This window comes from Leptodactylus fuscus, chromosome 7 (assembly GCF_031893055.1).
Source record: "Leptodactylus fuscus isolate aLepFus1 chromosome 7, aLepFus1.hap2, whole genome shotgun sequence".
NCBI lineage: Eukaryota > Metazoa > Chordata > Amphibia > Anura > Leptodactylidae > Leptodactylus > Leptodactylus fuscus.
The window spans coordinates 30510100-30530013 of NC_134271.1; the positions used below are offsets into that span (position 1 = coordinate 30510100).

At 50.5% G+C, this 19914-nt stretch overlaps 25 non-coding genes across 25 annotated transcripts; 15 read left to right on the plus strand and 10 right to left on the minus strand.

Annotated features, from left to right (window-relative positions):
• Positions 1-249: 249 nt before the first annotated feature.
• Positions 250-323, plus strand: TRNAT-AGU (transfer RNA threonine (anticodon AGU)). The gene has a single exon. It is a non-coding gene; the product is annotated as a tRNA-Thr (tRNA).
• A 370-nt stretch (positions 324-693) lies between these two features.
• Positions 694-775, minus strand: TRNAS-GCU (transfer RNA serine (anticodon GCU)). Its single transcript has one exon. It is a non-coding gene; the product is annotated as a tRNA-Ser (tRNA).
• An 852-nt stretch (positions 776-1627) lies between these two features.
• TRNAT-AGU (transfer RNA threonine (anticodon AGU)) lies at positions 1628-1701 on the plus strand. The gene has a single exon. It is a non-coding gene; the product is annotated as a tRNA-Thr (tRNA).
• Positions 1702-2072: 371 nt separating this feature from the next.
• On the minus strand, positions 2073-2154 carry TRNAS-GCU (transfer RNA serine (anticodon GCU)). The gene has a single exon. It is a non-coding gene; the product is annotated as a tRNA-Ser (tRNA).
• An 852-nt stretch (positions 2155-3006) lies between these two features.
• TRNAT-AGU (transfer RNA threonine (anticodon AGU)) lies at positions 3007-3080 on the plus strand. The gene has a single exon. It is a non-coding gene; the product is annotated as a tRNA-Thr (tRNA).
• A 371-nt stretch (positions 3081-3451) lies between these two features.
• Positions 3452-3533, minus strand: TRNAS-GCU (transfer RNA serine (anticodon GCU)). The gene has a single exon. It is a non-coding gene; the product is annotated as a tRNA-Ser (tRNA).
• Positions 3534-4385: 852 nt separating this feature from the next.
• On the plus strand, positions 4386-4459 carry TRNAT-AGU (transfer RNA threonine (anticodon AGU)). The gene has a single exon. It is a non-coding gene; the product is annotated as a tRNA-Thr (tRNA).
• A 1304-nt stretch (positions 4460-5763) lies between these two features.
• TRNAT-AGU (transfer RNA threonine (anticodon AGU)) lies at positions 5764-5837 on the plus strand. Its single transcript has one exon. It is a non-coding gene; the product is annotated as a tRNA-Thr (tRNA).
• Positions 5838-6208: 371 nt separating this feature from the next.
• On the minus strand, positions 6209-6290 carry TRNAS-GCU (transfer RNA serine (anticodon GCU)). The gene has a single exon. It is a non-coding gene; the product is annotated as a tRNA-Ser (tRNA).
• An 852-nt stretch (positions 6291-7142) lies between these two features.
• Positions 7143-7216, plus strand: TRNAT-UGU (transfer RNA threonine (anticodon UGU)). Its single transcript has one exon. It is a non-coding gene; the product is annotated as a tRNA-Thr (tRNA).
• Positions 7217-8521: 1305 nt separating this feature from the next.
• On the plus strand, positions 8522-8595 carry TRNAT-AGU (transfer RNA threonine (anticodon AGU)). Its single transcript has one exon. It is a non-coding gene; the product is annotated as a tRNA-Thr (tRNA).
• Positions 8596-8966: 371 nt separating this feature from the next.
• Positions 8967-9048, minus strand: TRNAS-GCU (transfer RNA serine (anticodon GCU)). The gene has a single exon. It is a non-coding gene; the product is annotated as a tRNA-Ser (tRNA).
• An 852-nt stretch (positions 9049-9900) lies between these two features.
• Positions 9901-9974, plus strand: TRNAT-AGU (transfer RNA threonine (anticodon AGU)). Its single transcript has one exon. It is a non-coding gene; the product is annotated as a tRNA-Thr (tRNA).
• Positions 9975-10345: 371 nt separating this feature from the next.
• Positions 10346-10427, minus strand: TRNAS-GCU (transfer RNA serine (anticodon GCU)). Its single transcript has one exon. It is a non-coding gene; the product is annotated as a tRNA-Ser (tRNA).
• Positions 10428-11279: 852 nt separating this feature from the next.
• Positions 11280-11353, plus strand: TRNAT-AGU (transfer RNA threonine (anticodon AGU)). Its single transcript has one exon. It is a non-coding gene; the product is annotated as a tRNA-Thr (tRNA).
• Positions 11354-11724: 371 nt separating this feature from the next.
• TRNAS-GCU (transfer RNA serine (anticodon GCU)) lies at positions 11725-11806 on the minus strand. Its single transcript has one exon. It is a non-coding gene; the product is annotated as a tRNA-Ser (tRNA).
• An 852-nt stretch (positions 11807-12658) lies between these two features.
• On the plus strand, positions 12659-12732 carry TRNAT-AGU (transfer RNA threonine (anticodon AGU)). Its single transcript has one exon. It is a non-coding gene; the product is annotated as a tRNA-Thr (tRNA).
• Positions 12733-14036: 1304 nt separating this feature from the next.
• On the plus strand, positions 14037-14110 carry TRNAT-AGU (transfer RNA threonine (anticodon AGU)). Its single transcript has one exon. It is a non-coding gene; the product is annotated as a tRNA-Thr (tRNA).
• A 371-nt stretch (positions 14111-14481) lies between these two features.
• Positions 14482-14563, minus strand: TRNAS-GCU (transfer RNA serine (anticodon GCU)). Its single transcript has one exon. It is a non-coding gene; the product is annotated as a tRNA-Ser (tRNA).
• An 852-nt stretch (positions 14564-15415) lies between these two features.
• Positions 15416-15489, plus strand: TRNAT-UGU (transfer RNA threonine (anticodon UGU)). The gene has a single exon. It is a non-coding gene; the product is annotated as a tRNA-Thr (tRNA).
• Positions 15490-16794: 1305 nt separating this feature from the next.
• On the plus strand, positions 16795-16868 carry TRNAT-AGU (transfer RNA threonine (anticodon AGU)). Its single transcript has one exon. It is a non-coding gene; the product is annotated as a tRNA-Thr (tRNA).
• A 371-nt stretch (positions 16869-17239) lies between these two features.
• On the minus strand, positions 17240-17321 carry TRNAS-GCU (transfer RNA serine (anticodon GCU)). The gene has a single exon. It is a non-coding gene; the product is annotated as a tRNA-Ser (tRNA).
• Positions 17322-18173: 852 nt separating this feature from the next.
• TRNAT-AGU (transfer RNA threonine (anticodon AGU)) lies at positions 18174-18247 on the plus strand. The gene has a single exon. It is a non-coding gene; the product is annotated as a tRNA-Thr (tRNA).
• A 371-nt stretch (positions 18248-18618) lies between these two features.
• TRNAS-GCU (transfer RNA serine (anticodon GCU)) lies at positions 18619-18700 on the minus strand. The gene has a single exon. It is a non-coding gene; the product is annotated as a tRNA-Ser (tRNA).
• Positions 18701-19552: 852 nt separating this feature from the next.
• On the plus strand, positions 19553-19626 carry TRNAT-AGU (transfer RNA threonine (anticodon AGU)). Its single transcript has one exon. It is a non-coding gene; the product is annotated as a tRNA-Thr (tRNA).
• The last annotated feature ends 288 nt before the right edge of the window (positions 19627-19914 follow it).

The window sequence follows — 19914 nt, forward strand, 5'->3', positions numbered from 1 at the left end:
ATGGGATAAAAAGGCAAACGCTGTAAGGGCTGCGTCAAATAATACAGGCGCGCAGAAATTGGAGTCATCCATTAGAGATGCCGTTTGGCAGGCTTCCCGGCGGCGGTTTATTCGCAGGGCGCTGTGGCTTGGTCGTTTCAAGCGCCTGTCTAGTAAACAGGAGATCCAGCGCTTTCTTTCCGTGGCACTGTGGCTTGGTTGGTTAAAGCGCCCGTATTGTAACCCGGGCACCCGTCGGCTTCCTCAAGTGGCGCTGTGGCTTAGTTGGTTAAAGCGCCTGTCTAGTAAACAGGAGATCCTGAGTTCGAATCTCAGCAGTGCCTACCTTCCCTATTTTAAGCTTTTCACGCAAAATGATAAGGAGGCGTTTGACATCGAACTTGCCTTTCCCACAGCCCAAAGATAGACCCATGGCAGGATAAAGAATGTGTATTGGCTAATGGCGGGAAAAGGAGGAACTCTGCCACCACCTTCTTTAGAGGATATAGGATGGCATCAAGCCAGACAAATGAAAAGAGAGGTGACTTCCTAGTGCCCCCTTCATCGGCCACACCATCCATCCAGACGTCATTGCAGAGTTTGCCAACGGCCCTTCTTGAATGGTGATTGCGAATGTCCGTGCTCTGGGCATCCGCTGGCAGACAAAAGAGGCTCAGCAAAGCAAGTTTCCAAGTGGGAAACGTCAGAAAGAATCGACGAGGATGGGATTCGAACCCATGCATGCAGAGGACAATGGATTAGCAGTCCATCGCCTTAACCACTCGGCCACCTTGTCCTGGCGGCGGCCGATTCCCAACATCCCCAAAAGAATTTTGAGGAGCCTTGGGCTGCGTTTCCACTCAACCTCGTGTAGCGTCGTTCATTGGCCCAGTGGGCCTTATCTCACCTCCTACGGTATATAATGTCTTTCTAGTGGAAAGTCTACCAGAGATAAACCCACGCCAAGGGTTTAAATGCCAAAATGTCTCTAGTCATCAATAGTTCTTACTCATGTCTGTACTTCCCTGGCATTCCTTCAATCAGTCTATTCCTTAAATATGCCGTGAAAGCAAGACAGATCTGGATGCATGCTGCGCTGGCTCAATCAGCCACGCCACCACAAATCTCTAGCCCTCCACATGCGTCCAACTGCTGTGGCATTCTGCCAATTTGTCCGTGCGGTTTCAAGCAGCGCCTTTCCCAAAAAGATTTGATTTCTTAAATGTCACGACTCGCAGGGACTTCCTATTATTAAATGTTGCTGCCGAGTATGGAATAGAAGTGAAGGTCTCTTAGCTTTTGCAAAGGCAACCCCGTGAAACTCACTGCGGATGTTTGGGGGGCGTGAAGGGAAGGGGAGGGGGGACTTCTATTGTCCACATGGGTCCTCCTGGCGAGGATGGGATAAAAAGGCAAACGCTGTAAGGGCTGCGTCAAATAATACAGGCGCGCAGAAATTGGAGTCATCCATTAGAGATGCCGTTTGGCAGGCTTCCCGGCGGCGGTTTATTCACAGGGCGCTGTGGCTTGGTCGTTTCAAGCGCCTGTCTAGTAAACAGGAGATCCAGCGCTTTCTTTCCGTGGCACTGTGGCTTGGTTGGTTAAAGCGCCCGTATTGTAACCCGGGCACCCGGCGGCTTCCTCATGTGGCGCTGTGGCTTAGTTGGTTAAAGCGCCTGTCTAGTAAACAGGAGATCCTGAGTTCGAATCTCAGCAGTGCCTACCTTCCCTATTTTCAGCTTTTCACGCAAAATGATAAGGAGGCGTTTGACATCGAACTTGCCTTTCCCACAGCCCAAAGATAGACCCATGGCGGGATAAAGAATGTGTATTGGCTAATGGCGGGAAAAGGAGGAACTCTGCCACCACCTTCTTTAGAGGATATAGGATGGCATCAAGCCAGACAAATGAAAAGAGAGGTGACTTCCTAGTGCCCCCCTTCATCGGCCACACCATCCATCCAGACGTCATTGCAGAGTTTGCCAACGGCCCTTCTTGAATGGTGATTGCGAATGTCCGTGCTCTGGGCATCCGCTGGCAGACAAAAGAGGCTCAGCAAAGCAAGTTTCCAAGTGGGAAACGTCAGAAAGAATCGACGAGGATGGGATTCGAACCCATGCATGCAGAACACAATGGATTAGCAGTCCATCGCCTTAACCACTCGGCCACCTCGTCCTGGCGGCGGCCGATTCCCAACATCCCCAAAAGAATTTTGAGGAGCCTTGGGCTGCGTTTCCACTCAACCTCGTGTAGCGTCGTTCATTGGCCCAGTGGGCCTTATCTCACCTCCTACGGTATATAATGTCTTTCTAGTGGAAAGTCTACCAGAGATAAACACACGCCAAGGGTTTAAATGCCAAAATGTCTCTAGTCATCAATAGTTCTTACTCATGTCTGTACTTCCCTGGCATTCCTTCAATCAGTCTATTCCTTAAATATGCCGTGAAAGCAAGACAGATCTGGATGCATGCTGCGCTGGCTCAATCAGCCACGCCACCACAAATCTCTAGCCCTCCACATGCGTCCAACTGCTGTGGCATTCTGCCAATTTGTCCGTGCGGTTTCAAGCAGCGCCTTTCCCAAAAAGATTTGATTTCTTAAATGTCACGACTCGCAGGGACTTCCTATTATTAAATGTTGCTGCCGAGTATGGAATAGAAGTGAAGGTCTCTTAGCTTTTGCAAAGGCAACCCCGTGAAACTCACTGCGGATGTTTGGGGGGCGTGAAGGGAAGGGGAGGGGGGACTTCTATTGTCCACATGGGTCCTCCTGGCGAGGATGGGATAAAAAGGCAAACGCTGTAAGGGCTACGTCAAATAATACAGGCGCGCAGAAATTGGAGTCATCCATTAGAGATGCCGTTTGGCAGGCTTCCCGGCGGCGGTTTATTCGCAGGGCGCTGTGGCTTGGTCGTTTCAAGCGCCTGTCTAGTAAACAGGAGATCCAGCGCTTTCTTTCCGTGGCAATGTGGCTTGGTTGGTTAAAGCGCCCGTATTGTAACCCGGGCACCCGGCGGCTTCCTCATGTGGCGCTGTGGCTTAGTTGGTTAAAGCGCCTGTCTAGTAAACAGGAGATCCTGAGTTCGAATCTCAGCAGTGCCTACCTTCCCTATTTTAAGCTTTTCACGCAAAATGATAAGGAGGCGTTTGACATCGAACTTGCCTTTCCCACAGCCCAAAGATAGACCCATGGCAGGATAAAGAATGTGTATTGGCTAATGGCGGGAAAAGGAGGAACTCTGCCACCACCTTCTTTAGAGGATATAGGATGGCATCAAGCCAGACAAATGAAAAGAGAGGTGACTTCCTAGTGCCCCCCTTCATCGGCCACACCATCCATCCAGACGTCATTGCAGAGTTTGCCAACGGCCCTTCTTGAATGGTGATTGCGAATGTCCGTGCTCTGGGCATCCGCTGGCAGACAAAAGAGGCTCAGCAAAGCAAGTTTCCAAGTGGGAAACGTCAGAAAGAATCGACGAGGATGGGATTCGAACCCATGCATGCAGAGGACAATGGATTAGCAGTCCATCGCCTTAACCACTCGGCCACCTTGTCCTGGCGGCGGCCGATTCCCAACATCCCCAAAAGAATTTTGAGGAGCCTTGGGCTGCGTTTCCACTCAACCTCGTGTAGCGTCGTTCATTGGCCCAGTGGGCCTTATCTCACCTCCTACGGTATATAATGTCTTTCTAATGGAAAGTCTACCAGAGATAAACACACGCCAAGGGTTTAAATGCCAAAATGTCTCTAGTCATCAATAGTTCTTACTCATGTCTGTACTTCCCTGGCATTCCTTCAATCAGTCTATTCCTTAAATATGCCGTGAAAGCAAGACAGATCTGGATGCATGCTGCGCTGGCTCAATCAGCCACGCCACCACAAATCTCTAGCCCTCCACATGCGTCCAACTGCTGTGGCATTCTGCCAATTTGTCCGTGCGGTTTCAAGCAGCGCCTTTCCCAAAAAGATTTGATTTCTTAAATGTCACGACTCGCAGGGACTTCCTATTATTAAATGTTGCTGCCGAGTATGGAATAGAAGTGAAGGTCTCTTAGCTTTTGCAAAGGCAACCCCGTGAAACTCACTGCGGATGTTTGGGGGGCGTGAAGGGAAGGGGAGGGGGGACTTCTATTGTCCACATGGGTCCTCCTGGCGAGGATGGGATAAAAAGGCAAACGCTGTAAGGGCTGCGTCAAATAATACAGGCGCGCAGAAATTGGAGTCATCCATTAGAGATGCCGTTTGGCAGGCTTCCCGGCGGCGGTTTATTCGCAGGGCGCTGTGGCTTGGTCGTTTCAAGCGCCTGTCTAGTAAACAGGAAATCCAGCGCTTTCTTTCCGTGGCACTGTGGCTTGGTTGGTTAAAGCGCCCGTATTGTAACCCGGGCACCCGGCGGCTTCCTCATGTGGCGCTGTGGCTTAGTTGGTTAAAGCGCCTGTCTAGTAAACAGGAGATCCTGAGTTCGAATCTCAGCAGTGCCTACCTTCCCTATTTTCAGCTTTTCACGCAAAATGATAAGGAGGCGTTTGACATCGAACTTGCCTTTCCCACAGCCCAAAGATAGACCCATGGCGGGATAAAGAATGTGTATTGGCTAATGGCGGGAAAAGGAGGAACTCTGCCACCACCTTCTTTAGAGGATATAGGATGGCATCAAGCCAGACAAATGAAAAGAGAGGTGACTTCCTAGTGCCCCCCTTCATCGGCCACACCATCCATCCAGACGTCATTGCAGAGTTTGCCAACGGCCCTTCTTGAATGGTGATTGCGAATGTCCGTGCTCTGGGCATCCGCTGGCAGACAAAAGAGGCTCAGCAAAGCAAGTTTCCAAGTGGGAAACGTCAGAAAGAATCGACGAGGATGGGAATCGAGCCCATGCATGCAGAGCACAATGGATTAGCAGTCCATCGCCTTAACCACTCGGCCACCTCGTCCTGGCGGCGGCCGACTCCCAACATCCCCAAAAGAATTTTGAGGAGCCTTGGGCTGCGTTTCCACTCACCTCGTGTAGCGTCGTTCATTGGCCCACTGGGCCTTATCTCACCTCCTACGGTATATAATGTCTTTCTAGTGGAAAGTGTACCAGAGATAAACCCACGCCAAGGGTTTAAATGCCAAAATGTCTCTAGTCATCAATAGTTCTTACTCATGTCTGTACTTCCCTGGCATTCCTTCAATCAGTCTATTCCTTAAATATGCCGTGAAAGCAAGACAGATCTCGATGCATGCTGCGCTGGCTCAATCAGCCACGCCACCACAAATCTCTAGCCCTCCACATGCGTCCAACTGCTGTGGCATTCTGCCAATTTGTCCGTGCGGTTTCAAGCAGCGCCTTTCCCAAAAAGATTTGATTTCTTAAATGTCACGACTCGCAGGGACTTCCTATTATTAAATGTTGCTGCCGAGTATGGAATAGAAGTGAAGGTCTCTTAGCTTTTGCAAAGGCAACCCCGTGAAACTCACTGCGGATGTTTGGGGGGCGTGAAGGGAAGGGGAGGGGGGACTTCTATTGTCCACATGGGTCCTCCTGGCGAGGATGGGATAAAAAGGCAAACGCTGTAAGGGCTACGTCAAATAATACAGGCGCGCAGAAATTGGAGTCATCCATTAGAGATGCCGTTTGGCAGGCTTCCCGGCGGCGGTTTATTCGCAGGGCGCTGTGGCTTGGTCGTTTCAAGCGCCTGTCTAGTAAACAGGAGATCCAGCGCTTTCTTTCCGTGGCAATGTGGCTTGGTTGGTTAAAGCGCCCGTATTGTAACCCGGGCACCCGGCGGCTTCCTCATGTGGCGCTGTGGCTTAGTTGGTTAAAGCGCCTGTCTAGTAAACAGGAGATCCTGAGTTCGAATCTCAGCAGTGCCTACCTTCCCTATTTTCAGCTTTTCACGCAAAATGATAAGGAGGCGTTTGACATCGAACTTGCCTTTCCCACAGCCCAAAGATAGACCCATGGCGGGATAAAGAATGTGTATTGGCTAATGGCGGGAAAAGGAGGAACTCTGCCACCACCTTCTTTAGAGGATATAGGATGGCATCAAGCCAGACAAATGAAAAGAGAGGTGACTTCCTAGTGCCCCCCTTCATCGGCCACACCATCCATCCAGACGTCATTGCAGAGTTTGCCAACGGCCCTTCTTGAATGGTGATTGCGAATGTCCGTGCTCTGGGCATCCGCTGGCAGACAAAAGAGGCTCAGCAAAGCAAGTTTCCAAGTGGGAAACGTCAGAAAGAATCGACGAGGATGGGATTCGAACCCATGCATGCAGAGCACAATGGATTAGCAGTCCATCGCCTTAACCACTCGGCCACCTCGTCCTGGCGGCGGCCGATTCCCAACATCCCCAAAAGAATTTTGAGGAGCCTTGGGCTGCGTTTCCACTCAACCTCGTGTAGCGTCGTTCATTGGCCCAGTGGGCCTTATCTCACCTCCTACGGTATATAATGTCTTTCTAGTGGAAAGTCTACCAGAGATAAACCCACGCCAAGGGTTTAAATGCCAAAATGTCTCTAGTCATCAATAGTTCTTACTCATGTCTGTACTTACCTGGCATTCCTTCAATCAGTCTATTCCTTAAATATGCCGTGAAAGCAAGACAGATCTGGATGCATGCTGCGCTGGCTCAATCAGCCACGCCACCACAAATCTCTAGCCCTCCACATGCGTCCAACTGCTGTGGCATTCTGCCAATTTGTCCGTGCGGTTTCAAGCAGCGCCTTTCCCAAAAAGATTTGATTTCTTAAATGTCACGACTCGCAGGGACTTCCTATTATTAAATGTTGCTGCCGAGTATGGAATAGAAGTGAAGGTCTCTTAGCTTTTGCAAAGGCAACCCCGTGAAACTCACTGCGGATGTTTGGGGGGCGTGAAGGGAAGGGGAGGGGGGACTTCTATTGTCCACATGGGTCCTCCTGGCGAGGATGGGATAAAAAGGCAAACGCTGTAAGGGCTGCGTCAAATAATACAGGCGCGCAGAAATTGGAGTCATCCATTAGAGATGCCGTTTGGCAGGCTTCCCGGCGGCGGTTTATTCGCAGGGCGCTGTGGCTTGGTCGTTTCAAGCGCCTGTCTAGTAAACAGGAGATCCAGCGCTTTCTTTCCGTGGCACTGTGGCTTGGTTGGTTAAAGCGCCCGTATTGTAACCCGGGCACTCAGGGGCTTCCTCATGTGGCGCTGTGGCTTAGTTGGTTAAAGTGCCAGTCTTGTAAACAGGAGATCCTGAGTTCGAATCTCAGCAGTGCCTACCTTCCCTATTTTCATCTTTTCACGCAAAATGATAAGGAGGCGTTTGACATCGAACTTGCCTTTCCCACAGCCCAAAGATAGACCCATGGCGGGATAAAGAATGTGTATTGGCTAATGGCGGGGAAAGGAGGAACTCTGTCACCACCTTCTTTAGAGGATATAGGATGGCATCAAGCCAGACAAATGAAAAGAGAGGTGACTTCCTAGTGCCCCCCTTCATCGGCCACACCATCCATCCAGACGTCATTGCAGAGTTTGCCAACGGCCCTTCTTGAATGGTGATTGCGAATGTCCGTGCTCTGGGCATCCGCTGGCAGACAAAAGAGGCTCAGCAAAGCAAGTTTCCAAGTGGGAAACGTCAGAAAGAATCGACGAGGATGGGATTCGAACCCATGCATGCAGAGCACAAATGATTAGCAGTCCATCGCCTTAACCACTCGGCCACCTCGTCCTGGCGGCGGCCGATTCCCAACATCCCCAAAAGAATTTTGAGGAGCCTTGGGCTGCGTTTCCACTCAACCTCGTGTAGCGTCGTTCATTGGCCCAGTGGGCCTTATCTCACCTCCTACGGTATATAATGTCTTTCTAGTGGAAAGTCTACCAGAGATAAACCCACGCCAAGGGTTTAAATGCCAAAATGTCTCTAGTCATCAATAGTTCTTACTCATGTCTGTACTTCCCTGGCATTCCTTCAATCAGTCTATTCCTTAAATATGCCGTGAAAGCAAGACAGATCTGGATGCATGCTGCGCTGGCTCAATCAGCCACGCCACCACAAATCTCTAGCCCTCCACATGCGTCCAACTGCTGTGGCATTCTGCCAATTTGTCCGTGCGGTTTCAAGCAGCGCCTTTCCCAAAAAGATTTGATTTCTTAAATGTCACGACTCGCAGGGACTTCCTATTATTAAACGTTGCTGCCGAGTACGGAATAGAAGTGAAGGTCTCTTAGCTTTTGCAAAGGCAACCCCGTGAAACTCACTGCGGATGTTTGGGGGGCGTGAAGGGAAGGGGAGGGGGGACTTCTATTGTCCACATGGGTCCTCCTGGCGAGGATGGGATAAAAAGGCAAACGCTGTAAGGGCTGCGTCAAATAATACAGGCGCGCAGAAATTGGAGTCATCCATTAGAGATGCCGTTTGGCAGGCTTCCCGGCGGCGGTTTATTCGCAGGGCGCTGTGGCTTGGTCGTTTCAAGCGCCTGTCTAGTAAACAGGAGATCCAGCGCTTTCTTTCCGTGGCACTGTGGCTTGGTTGGTTAAAGCGCCCGTATTGTAACCCGGGCACCTGGCGGCTTCCTCATGTGGCGCTGTGGCTTAGTTGGTTAAAGCGCCTGTCTAGTAAACAGGAGATCCTGAGTTCGAATCTCAGCAGTGCCTACCTTCCCTATTTTCAGCTTTTCACGCAAAATGATAAGGAGGCGTTTGACATCGAACTTGCCTTTCCCACAGCCCAAAGATAGACCCATGGCGGGATAAAGAATGTGTATTGGCTAATGGCGGGAAAAGGAGGAACTCTGCCACCACCTTCTTTAGAGGATATAGGATGGCATCAAGCCAGACAAATGAAAAGAGAGGTGACTTCCTAGTGCCCCCCTTCATCGGCCACACCATCCATCCAGACGTCATTGCAGAGTTTGCCAACGGCCCTTCTTGAATGGTGATTGCGAATGTCCGTGCTCTGGGCATCCGCTGGCAGACAAAAGAGGCTCAGCAAAGCAAGTTTCCAAGTGGGAAACGTCAGAAAGAATCGACGAGGATGGGATTCGAACCCATGCATGCAGAACACAATGGATTAGCAGTCCATCGCCTTAACCACTCGGCCACCTCGTCCTGGCGGCGGCCGATTCCCAACATCCCCAAAAGAATTTTGAGGAGCCTTGGGCTGCGTTTCCACTCAACCTCGTGTAGCGTCGTTCATTGGCCCAGTGGGCCTTATCTCACCTCCTACGGTATATAATGTCTTTCTAGTGGAAAGTCTACCAGAGATAAACACACGCCAAGGGTTTAAATGCCAAAATGTCTCTAGTCATCAATAGTTCTTACTCATGTCTGTACTTCCCTGGCATTCCTTCAATCAGTCTATTCCTTAAATATGCCGTGAAAGCAAGACAGATCTGGATGCATGCTGCGCTGGCTCAATCAGCCACGCCACCACAAATCTCTAGCCCTCCACATGCGTCCAACTGCTGTGGCATTCTGCCAATTTGTCCGTGCGGTTTCAAGCAGCGCCTTTCCCAAAAAGATTTGATTTCTTAAATGTCACGACTCGCAGGGACTTCCTATTATTAAATGTTGCTGCCGAGTATGGAATAGAAGTGAAGGTCTCTTAGCTTTTGCAAAGGCAACCCCGTGAAACTCACTGCGGATGTTTGGGGGGCGTGAAGGGAAGGGGAGGGGGGACTTCTATTGTCCACATGGGTCCTCCTGGCGAGGATGGGATAAAAAGGCAAACGCTGTAAGGGCTGCGTCAAATAATACAGGCGCGCAGAAATTGGAGTCATCCATTAGAGATGCCGTTTGGCAGGCTTCCCGGCGGCGGTTTATTCGCAGGGCGCTGTGGCTTGGTCGTTTCAAGCGCCTGTCTAGTAAACAGGAGATCCAGCGCTTTCTTTCCGTGGCACTGTGGCTTGGTTGGTTAAAGCGCCCGTATTGTAACCCGGGCACCCGTCGGCTTCCTCAAGTGGCGCTGTGGCTTAGTTGGTTAAAGCGCCTGTCTAGTAAACAGGAGATCCTGAGTTCGAATCTCAGCAGTGCCTACCTTCCCTATTTTAAGCTTTTCACGCAAAATGATAAGGAGGCGTTTGACATCGAACTTGCCTTTCCCACAGCCCAAAGATAGACCCATGGCAGGATAAAGAATGTGTATTGGCTAATGGCGGGAAAAGGAGGAACTCTGCCACCACCTTCTTTAGAGGATATAGGATGGCATCAAGCCAGACAAATGAAAAGAGAGGTGACTTCCTAGTGCCCCCCTTCATCGGCCACACCATCCATCCAGACGTCATTGCAGAGTTTGCCAACGGCCCTTCTTGAATGGTGATTGCGAATGTCCGTGCTCTGGGCATCCGCTGGCAGACAAAAGAGGCTCAGCAAAGCAAGTTTCCAAGTGGGAAACGTCAGAAAGAATCGACGAGGATGGGATTCGAACCCATGCATGCAGAGGACAATGGATTAGCAGTCCATCGCCTTAACCACTCGGCCACCTTGTCCTGGCGGCGGCCGATTCCCAACATCCCCAAAAGAATTTTGAGGAGCCTTGGGCTGCGTTTCCACTCAACCTCGTGTAGCGTCGTTCATTGGCCCAGTGGGCCTTATCTCACCTCCTACGGTATATAATGTCTTTCTAGTGGAAAGTCTACCAGAGATAAACCCACGCCAAGGGTTTAAATGCCAAAATGTCTCTAGTCATCAATAGTTCTTACTCATGTCTGTACTTCCCTGGCATTCCTTCAATCAGTCTATTCCTTAAATATGCCGTGAAAGCAAGACAGATCTGGATGCATGCTGCGCTGGCTCAATCAGCCACGCCACCACAAATCTCTAGCCCTCCACATGCGTCCAACTGCTGTGGCATTCTGCCAATTTGTCCGTGCGGTTTCAAGCAGCGCCTTTCCCAAAAAGATTTGATTTCTTAAATGTCACGACTCGCAGGGACTTCCTATTATTAAATGTTGCTGCCGAGTATGGAATAGAAGTGAAGGTCTCTTAGCTTTTGCAAAGGCAACCCCGTGAAACTCACTGCGGATGTTTGGGGGGCGTGAAGGGAAGGGGAGGGGGGACTTCTATTGTCCACATGGGTCCTCCTGGCGAGGATGGGATAAAAAGGCAAACGCTGTAAGGGCTGCGTCAAATAATACAGGCGCGCAGAAATTGGAGTCATCCATTAGAGATGCCGTTTGGCAGGCTTCCCGGCGGCGGTTTATTCGCAGGGCGCTGTGGCTTGGTCGTTTCAAGCGCCTGTCTAGTAAACAGGAGATCCAGCGCTTTCTTTCCGTGGCACTGTGGCTTGGTTGGTTAAAGCGCCCATATTGTAACCCGGGCACCCGGCGGCTTCCTCATGTGGCGCTGTGGCTTAGTTGGTTAAAGCGCCTGCCTAGTAAACAGGAGATCCTGAGTTCGAATCTCAGCAGTGCCTACCTTCCCTATTTTCAGCTTTTCACGCAAAATGATAAGGAGGCGTTTGACATCGAACTTGCCTTTCCCACAGCCCAAAGATAGACCCATGGCGGGATAAAGAATGTGTATTGGCTAATGGCGGGAAAAGGAGGAACTCTGCCACCACCTTCTTTAGAGGATATAGGATGGCATCAAGCCAGACATATGAAAAGAGAGGTGACTTCCTAGTGCCCCCCTTCATCTGCCACACCATCCATCCAGACGTCATTGCAGAGTTTGCCAACGGCCCTTCTTGAATGGTGATTGCGAATGTCCGTGCTCTGGGCATCCGCTGGCAGACAAAAGAGGCTCAGCAAAGCAAGTTTCCAAGTGGGAAACGTCAGAAAGAATCGACGAGGATGGGATTCGAACCCATGCATGCAGAGCACAATGGATTAGCAGTCCATCGCCTTAACCACTCGGCCACCTCGTCCTGGCGGCAGCCGATTCCCAACATCCCCAAAAGAATTTTGAGGAGCCTTGGGCTGCGTTTCCACTCAACCTCGTGTAGCGTCGTTCATTGGCCCAGTGGGCCTTATCTCACCTCCTACGGTATATAATGTCTTTCTAGTGGAAAGTCTACCAGAGATAAACCCACGCCAAGGGTTTAAATGCCAAAATGTCTCTAGTCATCAATAGTTCTTACTCATGTCTGTACTTCCCTGGCATTCCTTCAATCAGTCTATTCCTTAAATATGCCGTGAAAGCAAGACAGATCTGGATGCATGCTGCGCTGGCTCAATCAGCCACGCCACTACAAATCTCTAGCCCTCCACATGCGTCCAACTGCTGTGGCATTCTGCCAATTTGTCCGTGCGGTTTCAAGCAGCGCCTTTCCCAAAAAGATTTGATTTCTTAAATGTCACGACTCGCAGGGACTTCCTATTATTAAATGTTGCTGCCGAGTATGGAATAGAAGTGAAGGTCTCTTAGCTTTTGCAAAGGCAACCCCGTGAAACTCACTGCGGATGTTTGGGGGGCGTGAAGGGAAGGGGAGGGGGGACTTCTATTGTCCACATGGGTCCTCCTGGCGAGGATGGGATAAAAAGGCAAACGCTGTAAGGGCTGCGTCAAATAATACAGGCGCGCAGAAATTGGAGTCATCCATTAGAGATGCCGTTTGGCAGGCTTCCCGGCGGCGGTTTATTCGCAGGACGCTGTGGCTTGGTCGTTTCAAGCGCCTGTCTAGTAAACAGGAGATCCAGCGCTTTCTTTCCGTGGCACTGTGGCTTGGTTGGTTAAAGCGCCCGTATTGTAACCCGGGCACCCGGCGGTTTTCTCATGTGGCGCTGTGGCTTAGTTGGTTAAAGCGCCTGTCTAGTAAACAGGAGATCCTGAGTTCGAATCTCAGCAGTGCCTACCTTCCCTAGTTTCAGCTTTTCACGCAAAATGATAAGGAGGCGTTTGACATCGAACTTGCCTTTCCCACAGCCCAAAGATAGACCCATGGCGGGATAAAGAATGTGTATTGGCTAATGGCGGGAAAAGGAGGAACTCTGCCACCACCTTCTTTAGAGGATATAGGATGGCATCAAGCCAGACAAATGAAAAGAGAGGTGACTTCCTAGTGCCCCCCTTCATCGGCCACACCATCCATCCAGACGTCATTGCAGAGTTTGCCAACGGCCCTTCTTGAATGGTGATTGCGAATGTCCGTGCTCTGGGCATCCGCTGGCAGACAAAAGAGGCTCAGCAAAGCAAGTTTCCAAGTGGGAAACGTCAGAAAGAATCGACGAGGATGGGAATCGAGCCCATGCATGCAGAGCACAATGGATTAGCAGTCCATCGCCTTAACCACTCGGCCACCTCGTCCTGGCGGCGGCCGACTCCCAACATCCCCAAAAGAATTTTGAGGAGCCTTGGGCTGCGTTTCCACTCACCTCGTGTAGCGTCGTTCATTGGCCCACTGGGCCTTATCTCACCTCCTACGGTATATAATGTCTTTCTAGTGGAAAGTGTACCAGAGATAAACCCACGCCAAGGGTTTAAATGCCAAAATGTCTCTAGTCATCAATAGTTCTTACTCATGTCTGTACTTCCCTGGCATTCCTTCAATCAGTCTATTCCTTAAATATGCCGTGAAAGCAAGACAGATCTCGATGCATGCTGCGCTGGCTCAATCAGCTACGCCACCACAAATCTCTAGCCCTCCACATGCGTCCAACTGCTGTGGCATTCTGCCAATTTGTCCGTGCGGTTTCAAGCAGCGCCTTTCCCAAAAAGATTTGATTTCTTAAATGTCACGACTCGCAGGGACTTCCTATTATTAAATGTTGCTGCCGAGTATGGAATAGAAGTGAAGGTCTCTTAGCTTTTGCAAAGGCAACCCCGTGAAACTCACTGCGGATGTTTGGGGGGCGTGAAGGGAAGGGGAGGGGGGACTTCTATTGTCCACATGGGTCCTCCTGGCGAGGATGGGATAAAAAGGCAAACGCTGTAAGGGCTACGTCAAATAATACAGGCGCGCAGAAATTGGAGTCATCCATTAGAGATGCCGTTTGGCAGGCTTCCCGGCGGCGGTTTATTCGCAGGGCGCTGTGGCTTGGTCGTTTCAAGCGCCTGTCTAGTAAACAGGAGATCCAGCGCTTTCTTTCCGTGGCAATGTGGCTTGGTTGGTTAAAGCGCCCGTATTGTAACCCGGGCACCCGGCGGCTTCCTCATGTGGCGCTGTGGCTTAGTTGGTTAAAGCGCCTGTCTAGTAAACAGGAGATCCTGAGTTCGAATCTCAGCAGTGCCTACCTTCCCTATTTTCAGCTTTTCACGCAAAATGATAAGGAGGCGTTTGACATCGAACTTGCCTTTCCCACAGCCCAAAGATAGACCCATGGCGGGATAAAGAATGTGTATTGGCTAATGGCGGGAAAAGGAGGAACTCTGCCACCACCTTCTTTAGAGGATATAGGATGGCATCAAGCCAGACAAATGAAAAGAGAGGTGACTTCCTAGTGCCCCCCTTCATCGGCCACACCATCCATCCAGACGTCATTGCAGAGTTTGCCAACGGCCCTTCTTGAATGGTGATTGCGAATGTCCGTGCTCTGGGCATCCGCTGGCAGACAAAAGAGGCTCAGCAAAGCAAGTTTCCAAGTGGGAAACGTCAGAAAGAATCGACGAGGATGGGATTCGAACCCATGCATGCAGAGCACAATGGATTAGCAGTCCATCGCCTTAACCACTCGGCCACCTCGTCCTGGCAGCGGCCGATTCCCAACATCCCCAAAAGAATTTTGAGGAGCCTTGGGCTGCGTTTCCACTCAACCTCGTGTAGCGTCGTTCATTGGCCCAGTGGGCCTTATCTCACCTCCTACGGTATATAATGTCTTTCTAGTGGAAAGTCTACCAGAGATAAACCCACGCCAAGGGTTTAAATGCCAAAATGTCTCTAGTCATCAATAGTTCTTACTCATGTCTGTACTTCCCTGGCATTCCTTCAATCAGTCTATTCCTTAAATATGCCGTGAAAGCAAGACAGATCTGGATGCATGCTGCGCTGGCTCAATCAGCCACGCCACCACAAATCTCTAGCCCTCCACATGCGTCCAACTGCTGTGGCATTCTGCCAATTTGTCCGTGCGGTTTCAAGCAGCGCCTTTCCCAAAAAGATTTGATTTCTTAAATGTCACGACTCGCAGGGACTTCCTATTATTAAATGTTGCTGCCGAGTATGGAATAGAAGTGAAGGTCTCTTAGCTTTTGCAAAGGCAACCCCGTGAAACTCACTGCGGATGTTTGGGGGGCGTGAAGGGAAGGGGAGGGGGGACTTCTATTGTCCACATGGGTCCTCCTGGCGAGGATGGGATAAAAAGGCAAACGCTGTAAGGGCTGCGTCAAATAATACAGGCGCGCAGAAATTGGAGTCATCCATTAGAGATGCCGTTTGGCAGGCTTCCCGGCGGCGGTTTATTCGCAGGGCGCTGTGGCTTGGTCGTTTCAAGCGCCTGTCTAGTAAACAGGAGATCCAGCGCTTTCTTTCCGTGGCACTGTGGCTTGGTTGGTTAAAGCGCCCGTATTGTAACCCGGGCACTCAGGGGCTTCCTCATGTGGCGCTGTGGCTTAGTTGGTTAAAGTGCCAGTCTTGTAAACAGGAGATCCTGAGTTCGAATCTCAGCAGTGCCTACCTTCCCTATTTTCATCCTTTCACGCAAAATGATAAGGAGGCGTTTGACATCGAACTTGCCTTTCCCACAGCCCAAAGATAGACCCATGGCGGGATAAAGAATGTGTATTGGCTAATGGCGGGGAAAGGAGGAACTCTGTCACCACCTTCTTTAGAGGATATAGGATGGCATCAAGCCAGACAAATGAAAAGAGAGGTGACTTCCTAGTGCCCCCCTTCATCGGCCACACCATCCATCCAGACGTCATTGCAGAGTTTGCCAACGGCCCTTCTTGAATGGTGATTGCGAATGTCCGTGCTCTGGGCATCCGCTGGCAGACAAAAGAGGCTCAGCAAAGCAAGTTTCCAAGTGGGAAACGTCAGAAAGAATCGACGAGGATGGGATTCGAACCCATGCATGCAGAGCACAAATGATTAGCAGTCCATCGCCTTAACCACTCGGCCACCTCGTCCTGGCGGCGGCCGATTCCCAACATCCCCAAAAGAATTTTGAGGAGCCTTGGGCTGCGTTTCCACTCAACCTCGTGTAGCGTCGTTCATTGGCCCAGTGGGCCTTATCTCACCTCCTACGGTATATAATGTCTTTCTAGTGGAAAGTCTACCAGAGATAAACCCACGCCAAGGGTTTAAATGCCAAAATGTCTCTAGTCATCAATAGTTCTTACTCATGTCTGTACTTCCCTGGCATTCCTTCAATCAGTCTATTCCTTAAATATGCCGTGAAAGCAAGACAGATCTGGATGCATGCTGCGCTGGCTCAATCAGCCACGCCACCACAAATCTCTAGCCCTCCACATGCGTCCAACTGCTGTGGCATTCTGCCAATTTGTCCGTGCGGTTTCAAGCAGCGCCTTTCCCAAAAAGATTTGATTTCTTAAATGTCACGACTCGCAGGGACTTCCTATTATTAAACGTTGCTGCCGAGTACGGAATAGAAGTGAAGGTCTCTTAGCTTTTGCAAAGGCAACCCCGTGAAACTCACTGCGGATGTTTGGGGGGCGTGAAGGGAAGGGGAGGGGGGACTTCTATTGTCCACATGGGTCCTCCTGGCGAGGATGGGATAAAAAGGCAAACGCTGTAAGGGCTGCGTCAAATAATACAGGCGCGCAGAAATTGGAGTCATCCATTAGAGATGCCGTTTGGCAGGCTTCCCGGCGGCGGTTTATTCGCAGGGCGCTGTGGCTTGGTCGTTTCAAGCGCCTGTCTAGTAAACAGGAGATCCAGCGCTTTCTTTCCGTGGCACTGTGGCTTGGTTGGTTAAAGCGCCCGTATTGTAACCCGGGCACCTGGCGGCTTCCTCATGTGGCGCTGTGGCTTAGTTGGTTAAAGCGCCTGTCTAGTAAACAGGAGATCCTGAGTTCGAATCTCAGCAGTGCCTACCTTCCCTATTTTCAGCTTTTCACGCAAAATGATAAGGAGGCGTTTGACATCGAACTTGCCTTTCCCACAGCCCAAAGATAGACCCATGGCGGGATAAAGAATGTGTATTGGCTAATGGCGGGAAAAGGAGGAACTCTGCCACCACCTTCTTTAGAGGATATAGGATGGCATCAAGCCAGACAAATGAAAAGAGAGGTGACTTCCTAGTGCCCCCCTTCATCGGCCACACCATCCATCCAGACGTCATTGCAGAGTTTGCCAACGGCCCTTCTTGAATGGTGATTGCGAATGTCCGTGCTCTGGGCATCCGCTGGCAGACAAAAGAGGCTCAGCAAAGCAAGTTTCCAAGTGGGAAACGTCAGAAAGAATCGACGAGGATGGGATTCGAACCCATGCATGCAGAACACAATGGATTAGCAGTCCATCGCCTTAACCACTCGGCCACCTCGTCCTGGCGGCGGCCGATTCCCAACATCCCCAAAAGAATTTTGAGGAGCCTTGGGCTGCGTTTCCACTCAACCTCGTGTAGCGTCGTTCATTGGCCCACTGGGCCTTATCTCACCTCCTACGGTATATAATGTCTTTCTAGTGGAAAGTCTACCAGAGATAAACACACGCCAAGGGTTTAAATGCCAAAATGTCTCTAGTCATCAATAGTTCTTACTCATGTCTGTACTTCCCTGGCATTCCTTCAATCAGTCTATTCCTTAAATATGCCGTGAAAGCAAGACAGATCTGGATGCATGCTGCGCTGGCTCAATCAGCCACGCCACCACAAATCTCTAGCCCTCCACATGCGTCCAACTGCTGTGGCATTCTGCCAATTTGTCCGTGCGGTTTCAAGCAGCGCCTTTCCCAAAAAGATTTGATTTCTTAAATGTCACGACTCGCAGGGACTTCCTATTATTAAATGTTGCTGCCGAGTATGGAATAGAAGTGAAGGTCTCTTAGCTTTTGCAAAGGCAACCCCAAGAAAAACACTGCGGATGTTTGGGGGGCGTGAAGGGAAGGGGAGGGGGGACTTCTATTGTCCACATGGGTCCTCCTGGCGAGGATGGGATAAAAAGGCAAACGCTGTAAGGGCTGCGTCAAATAATACAGGCGCGCAGAAATTGGAGTCATCCATTAGAGATGCCGTTTGGCAGGCTTCCCGGCGGCGGTTTATTCGCAGGGCGCTGTGGCTTGGTCGTTTCAAGCGCCTGTCTAGTAAACAGGAGATCCAGCGCTTTCTTTCCGTGGCACTGTGGCTTGGTTGGTTAAAGCGCCCGTATTGTAACCCGGGCACCCGGCGGCTTCCTCATGTGGCGCTGTGGCTTAGTTGGTTAAAGCGCCTGTCTAGTAAACAGGAGATCCTGAGTTCGAATCTCAGCAGTGCCTACCTTCCCTATTTTCAGCTTTTCACGCAAAATGATAAGGAGGCGTTTGACATCGAACTTGCCTTTCCCACAGCCCAAAGATAGACCCATGGCGGGATAAAGAATGTGTATTGGCTAATGGCGGGAAAAGGAGGAACTCTGTCACCACCTTCTTTAGAGGATATAGGATGGCATCAAGCCAGACAAATGAAAAGAGAGGTGACTTCCTAGTGCCCCCCTTCATCGGCCATACCATCCATCCAGACGTCATTGCAGAGTTTGCCAACGGCCCTTCTTGAATGGTGATTGCGAATGTCCGTGCTCTGGGCATCCGCTGGCAGACAAAAGAGGCTCAGCAAAGCAAGTTTCCAAGTGGGAAACGTCAGAAAGAATCGACGAGGATGGGATTCGAACCCATGCATGCAGAACACAATGGATTAGCAGTCCATCGCCTTAACCACTCGGCCACCTCGTCCTGGCGGCGGCCGATTCCCAACATCCCCAAAAGAATTTTGAGGAGCCTTGGGCTGCGTTTCCACTCAACCTCGTGTAGCGTCGTTCATTGGCCCAGTGGGCCTTATCTCACCTCCTACGGTATATAATGTCTTTCTAGTGGAAAGTCTACCAGAGATAAACCCACGCCAAGGGTTTAAATGCCAAAATGTCTCTAGTCATCAATAGTTCTTACTCATGTCTGTACTTCCCTGGCATTCCTTCAATCAGTCTATTCCTTAAATATGCCGTGAAAGCAAGACAGATCTGGATGCATGCTGCGCTGGCTCAATCAGCCACGCCACCACAAATCTCTAGCCCTCCACATGCGTCCAACTGCTGTGGCATTCTGCCAATTTGTCCGTGCGGTTTCAAGCAGCGCCTTTCCCAAAAAGATTTGATTTCTTAAATATCACGACTCGCAGGGAATTCCTATTATTAAATGTTGCTGCTGAGTATGGAATAGAAGTGAAGGTCTCTTAGCTTTTGCAAAGGCAACCCCGTGAAACTCACTGCGGATGTTTGGGGGGCGTGAAGGGAAGGGGAGGGGGGACTTCTATTGTCCACATGGGTCCTCCTGGCGAGGATGGGATAAAAAGGCAAACGCTGTAAGGGCTGCGTCAAATAATACAGGCGCGCAGAAATTGGAGTCATCCATTAGAGATGCCGTTTGGCAGGCTTCCCGGCGGCGGTTTATTCGCAGGGCGCTGTGGCTTGGTCGTTTCAAGCGCCTGTCTAGTAAACAGGAGATCCAGCGCTTTCTTTCCGTGGCACTGTGGCTTGGTTGGTTAAAGCGCCCGTATTGTAACCCGGGCACCTGGCGGATTCCTCATGTGGCGCTGTGGCTTAGTTGGTTAAAGCGCCTGTCTAGTAAACAGGAGATCCTGAGTTCGAATCTCAGCAGTGCCTACCTTCCCTATTTTCAGCTTTTCACGCAAAATGATAAGGAGGCGTTTGACATCGAACTTGCCTTTCCCACAGCCCAAAGATAGACCCATGGCGGGATAAAGAATGTGTATTGGCTAATGGCGGGAAAAGGAGGAACTCTGCCACCACCTTCTTTAGAGGATATAGGATGGCATCAAGCCAGACAAATGAAAAGAGAGGTGACTTCCTAGTGCCCCCCTTCATCGGCCACACCATCCATCCAGACGTCATTGCAGAGTTTGCCAACGGCCCTTCTTGAATGATGATTGC